At 43.4% G+C, this 5183-nt stretch overlaps 1 non-coding gene across 1 annotated transcript; it reads right to left on the bottom strand.

Annotated features, from left to right (window-relative positions):
• Positions 1 to 354: 354 nt before the first annotated feature.
• Positions 355 to 458, bottom strand: LOC143402718 (U6 spliceosomal RNA). Its single transcript, XR_013091779.1, has one exon. It is a non-coding gene; the product is annotated as a U6 spliceosomal RNA (small nuclear RNA).
• Between the last annotated feature and the right edge of the window lie 4725 nt (positions 459 to 5183).

The raw sequence follows: 5183 nt of genomic DNA, 5'->3' as shown, positions 1-5183 counted from the left end.
GCCTTTTTTTATATTTTATTTTGAGACAGGGTCTCACTGAGTTGCTGAGGCTGGCTTTGAACCTGCGATCCTCCTGCCTCAACCTTTCAAGCCACTGGGATTGCAGGTGTACACCACTACACCTGGCTGAGAAGCTTGGTCTTTGTAAAGCAGTGGGACAGGTGATATAAGCAGAGGCGCATGCCATATAGTGATGAGTAAAGGAACTCTGAGAAACACATGCCTCAGCATCCCCCCACCTATCTTAGTGCATTTTCTGTTGCTAGAGCAAAATATCCGAAGTTGGGTATTTTATACAGGAAAAGAGGTTTCTTTTTCTTTTCTTTTCCTTTCTTTCTTTCTTTTTTTTTTTTTTTTAATATGAAACGCTTCACGAATTTGCATGTCATCCTTGCGCAGGGGCCATGCTAATCTCTGTATCATTCCAATTTTAGTATATGTGCTGCCGAAGCGAGCACCAGAAAAGATGTTTCTTAAGCTCACAGCTCTGGAGTTTCAAGAGCTTGGCGCCAGCATCTGCTCAGCTTAGATGAGGGTTCAAGATAGATAGCATCTCGGTGGCGGGAGCGCGTGCTGGTGAGCAAAGCGCGAAGGAGGAGGTCGCCAGGAGGTGGCGCGCTCCATTCTATCATCCTATTCTCCTGGGAACCAGCCCAGTCTCATGACACCTGCATTAATTCCCTCCAAGGGCCGTGCCCCTGTGACCTAATTACTTCTGCTAAGCTCCGCCTCTCAATGGTCCACCACCCCAACACCCCCACACTGGGGACCACGCTTCCAGGACATGAGCCTTTGGGGGACACACTGAAACCATGTCCTAACCATAGCACCACCCATGTGCAGAAGCAGCCGGGTGTTTAAACACCAGCTTCTGAGGGTTTCCAGGGTGCCCTGAGCACGGGTAGGATAGTTTTCTTGGGAGCTGGGTGCAAGCCTTTGGGAAAACACAATGTACTGAGCACACGGAGAGGCTGAGGATGTGGACCACGACGGCGTCTCCTACCTGGCTTCTCAGGAGGAACGTCTCTTGTGAACCTTTAGAGTTCCGGGTGCGTTTCCTCCTCTGCCCAGATGCTTTTCTCTCCCTTTTCGCCTGGTAAACTCCTAGTCACCTCTCCGCAGCTTGCAGAGAGGAAGCTGTTTCCCAAGGATACAGCACACACCCTTTTGCACCACTTGTCACTCTGCTTTACCTACCCTCAGGCCACCCCTGCTGGATTGTGCCCTTGTACAAGGTAAAGACGGTTTGCACACAGCCTACCATATAGTTTGGTGCCTGGGATACAGAAGATGCTCAATACAAGCTAGGGGGATGGGAGAATTAACAACTTCTAGCTACAGAGTATGGCACTGATCTGAGGCAGCACTGCATTAATCTGAGGCAACATTATACCAGCTTTTGTGTCCCTTCTCGCCTCTGTGGCATTCCTCTTCCTTCATTCACCCAACGCCTTCCTCTTTCTCCCGACGGTAATATCTCAATCTGCTGCTAGATACTTCTCTTATCTCAAAGGAGCACAAGAAATAGGAAACCCGGTGTGATGTTCATCTTTGTCACTGACCAGCTTGGGGACTCAGTCTCCTCATCTGTAAAACGAACGTGAATGTCTGTGTTCATTATCTATCTATCTGTCTTGCTTTTTGTTGAACTAGAAATCAAACCCAGGGGTACTTTTTAACACTGAGCTGTACCCACAACTCTTGTTCATTTTTTATTTTGAGGCAGGGTCTCCCTAAGTTGCCCAGCCTGGCCTCAAACTTGTGAACCTCCTGCCTCAGCCTTCAGAGTAACTGGGATCACAGGCCTCCACCACCACACCCAGCCTCTCTGTCAATTATTAAGGAGCTCTGAAGGAACATTTCTAGAAGGATGACACACAGGGAACTGGCAGCAGTGGTTGCCTCTGGGAAGGAGAAATTGGTGGCTATGGGCCAAGAATATGCGGCAGACAAACTTTCCCTTTATGTCCTGCGTTGTTTCCAACTACCGCAAATGCAGTGGCATTAAAAAACAAAACAACAACAACAACAACAACAAAAAACCAGAAATGTATTCTCTCGCAGTTCTGGAGACCACAAGTCCAAAATCTAAGTGTCAGTGGGGCCACACCTTCTCCAAATGTTCAGGCGGGAAAGCTTCCTTGCTTATGCTGGGTTCTGTGGCTCTAGGAATACCCTGGCTTGTGACCACAGGACTCCAGTTTCTGCCACCAGGGCCACATTGCTCCATGCTTTCAGTCTGAATCTTCTTTTCTATAAGGACACTCACTGTCTTTGGATTTAGGGCACAAGTAACCCAGGATGATCTCACCTCAAAAATCTCAATTATATCTGTAAGACCCTTTTTGCAAATAAAGTAACATTCACAGGTTCTGGCGATTTTTATGTAGACATATCTTTTGGGGCTACTGTTTAACCCACTGTGTACCTATTTGTATTTTTTTTTTAACTTTTTAAAATTTATTCTTTTTAGTTATACGTGACAGTAGAATGTATTTTGACATATCATATATACATGGAGTGTAACTTCCCATTCTTGTGGTTGTACACGATGTGGAGTTACACTGTTCGAGTATTCATATATAAACATAGGAAAGTTACATCCCATTGATTCTACTGTTTTTCCCATTCCCATCCTCCCACCCATCCCCCTACTCCACTCTGTCCAATCCGGTGAACCCCCAATCCTCTCCCACCCCCCTACCCCATCTATTTTTTTTTTATTTTTAAATTGTTCTAATTAGTTAAACACAATTAAATGACAGTAGAATACATTCTGACACATAGTTCACAAATGGAGCACAGCTTCTCCTTCCTCTGGCTGTAGTTGGTATGGTCACACTGGTAGTGTGATCATTCATGTATGTAGGGTGATAATGCCTGTCTCAGTCTTTCGTCCTTCCCATCTCCACGACCCCACCCCTCCCCTCACACTTGAATTTGTGCCATACAAATGATGAAAGATTCACGTGCGACTAAATAGAGATTAAGATTTCAACTTTTCTACTTCCCGTTCAACCCAATTTTGTTCTTTTCCAAGGATCTGACTTTGATCCACCTTTTCTCTGCTAAATTTACCATTGGAGACATGTTATAGGACACGAAAATGGAACTCTCGTCCCATGTGGGTGGACTCGGAAAGGAAAACAGACAATTCAAAAAGCACCTGGGCAGTAAATTGCAGAATTAAACATACGCCTATATAGTAAACCAGCAGCTCCACTCCTTTCATATCCTAGAGAAATCCTTCCACTTGTTCTGTTCTCTAGGAAGCATGGATAAGAATGTTCATAGACATAGAGTTCATTGTGGCATCAAGTGTGAAACAAACATATGTTCATATGTTTCCTATGTTTTGTCTGTCAATAGTAGTACAGATAAAAGTAATATTTTAAAACAGAGTATTATACAGGAGTGAAAATGAGTAACCCTAGCTATGATATGGGTAAAACTTAAAACCATGCCATTATCTAAAAGAAGGAAGCAACATGATAGCTACAGTGCAATATTATTAAAAAAAGCAATATATTATATAAGGATGCAAACATGGAAATGTGGAAAGTATAAAGAAAAAATAAGGGAATAATTAATACAAAATTTGACAGTGTTTACATCTGATAGAGGAAAAAGAGGAGCCATAGGAAGGAATTCCCACCAGGATGTCCTGTTGTGTAGTATGGGGAATGGGTACCTGAATACAAAAGTTATAACTGGGTGCAGTGGCAAACACTGTAATTCCAGTGGCTTGGGAGGCTAAGGCAGGAGGATTGCAAGTCTGAGGCCAGCCTCAGCAATTTAGCAAGGCCCTAAGCAACTTAGCGAGACCCTGTCTCAAAATAAAAAATGAAAAATAAAAAGGACCAAGTTGTAACTCAGTGATAAAGTACCCCTGTGTTCAACCCCCAGTACCAAAACAAAAGTTATTTGTCAAACTGCATACTAGTTTTATATATTCTTGTGTGTGTGTGTGTGTGTGTGTGTGTGTGTATGATGTATTTAAAATTCTACTATAGGTGAGGATATGGATCAATGGAAATTTATACTCACTGCTGTGAGCTTGAATATAAATTGAAAAAAACCATTTTAGAGAATATTTTGCAATATCCAGTAAAGTGGAATCTGTGCATTTTGTTAGGCATTCCTAGGTGTAGTCAATCTGTACTTTTCAAATGTTCTCACCACAGCCTTTTATTAACAATGCAGGGCTGGGCACAAGGATGCACTCCTGTAATACCAATGGCTTAGGAGGTTGAGGCAGGAGGATCACAAGTTCAAAGCCAGCTCAGCAACTTAGTGAGGCCCTAGGCAACTTAGCAAGACTCAAAATAAAATTTTAAAAAAGGGCTGGGGGGGGGGGGATGTAGCTCCATAGCTAAGTACACCTGGGTTCAATTCCCCAGAGGGGGAGGGGGAGGAGCTTCCCCAGAGAACACCCTGGCCCCTTCCACCATATGAGGACACGGCTAGCAGCACCATCTATGACCCTGAAAACAGGCCCTCACCAGACACCAAATCTGTCAGGCCTGGGACCTCACGCTTTGCAGCCTCCAGAACTCAGTCTTGAATCTTGGTTGTTTTTAAGTTACCCCGTCTGTATTTTGTTGTCACAGCCAAATGGACAAAGACAATTGACAGACTAGAATTTGAAGAAGGCTGCACTAGAGAAGATTTTGCTCAAGGTACTATGTAAAAGATTGTTGATGGAGCACTGTTCAAAACGAAAATGACTGGAAATGAGAATTAAGCAGTATTCATATAATGAAGCAGTATATCACCACTGAAATGCATAGACGAGCGCTCCGTTCCCAGGCTGGGGAGTGAAGAAAGGCAGTTGCTGAAGCATATGTACAGTGTGGTGATATTTATAAAGTTTCAAAACATGAAAAACATGTTGTTTATGGATATGCACATATGTAGGAAAAGTCTGTAACATGCACGGGAATGCCGAGCCCATAACTCAGCATCGTGGAAAGAGGGAAGGGTACGGGATCAGAGAGGGACAAAATAGGCTTTTGTGGGGGTTTTTTTGTTTCTTATTATTCCTTCTTTCATATTTTCTGTAGCAGCTGGCAAACTGTTACCTGTGGGCAAAATCTGATGTGTTATTTTTGTGGCCTGTGAGCTAAGGGTGGTTTTTACATTTTAAAATTATTGAAAAATGGAAGAATATTTTGTGACATGTG

Source organism: Callospermophilus lateralis, chromosome 6, assembly GCF_048772815.1.
Source record: "Callospermophilus lateralis isolate mCalLat2 chromosome 6, mCalLat2.hap1, whole genome shotgun sequence".
NCBI classification, from domain to species: Eukaryota; Metazoa; Chordata; class Mammalia; order Rodentia; family Sciuridae; genus Callospermophilus; species Callospermophilus lateralis.
This window is presented reverse-complemented; position numbering and strand designations above follow the sequence as displayed.